This window comes from Bison bison, unplaced genomic scaffold (genome assembly GCF_000754665.1).
Source record: "Bison bison bison isolate TAMUID 2011002044 unplaced genomic scaffold, Bison_UMD1.0 scf7180017864518, whole genome shotgun sequence".
In the NCBI taxonomy this organism is placed as follows: domain Eukaryota; kingdom Metazoa; phylum Chordata; class Mammalia; order Artiodactyla; family Bovidae; genus Bison; species Bison bison.
This window is the reverse complement of record NW_011495071.1, coordinates 20115529-20116081: the sequence shown is the minus strand read 5'-3', so window position 1 is coordinate 20116081 and position 553 is coordinate 20115529. Positions and strand designations below refer to the sequence as shown.

The 553-nt window shown below is 44.8% G+C and overlaps 1 protein-coding gene across 1 annotated transcript in view; it reads right to left on the bottom strand.

Annotated features, from left to right (window-relative positions):
• Window positions 1-553, bottom strand: part of CTPS2 (CTP synthase 2) — a 37016-nt gene that overhangs the window by 7960 nt on the left and 28503 nt on the right. The window lies entirely within an intron of this gene.

The following is a 553-nucleotide window of genomic DNA, read 5'->3' as shown; positions in this document are numbered from 1 at the left end:
CAATCACAATTTGCCATTAAAGACACAATTTTTATTGTTGCTTCTGTCAGGAGATCTGTTCAAAGTACATGAAAAACATGTGGTCTGGTACTAAGTATGTGGAAATGTCACTCAGGGCTTGAAGATCTTTAAAGGCTCTGAAGCAAACTCTTCCCCCAGACACCTTAGAAAAATGTTACTGGGATGAGGAATATTCCTCTTTTATATCTATATCTGCAAAGAGTGAAAGAGAAGCGTGATGGAAACGAGGTAGAAGGAGAAAAACACACGAAGAGCTAAGAAGTCAAAACTGACAGCAGAGGTGACTTTCTAGGAAGGCGACTGAAGAACGTCAGAGAATGCTGCTAAACCTTTAACTTGCCACTTACTTTTATGTCGCTCTGGAGACTGCCTGCCTGCGCTTCACCTCAGCTGTACAAAGGACATAGGTAACAAAGCAAGTTGGTAGCAAGGCAACATTCCAAGATGACGTGATGGGGTGGGAGCGCATCCTGTCCCAGAGTTTGGCCCAGGTGAGCACAGCAGTCTGGCTGAGGCTTCACCCCACTCTCAC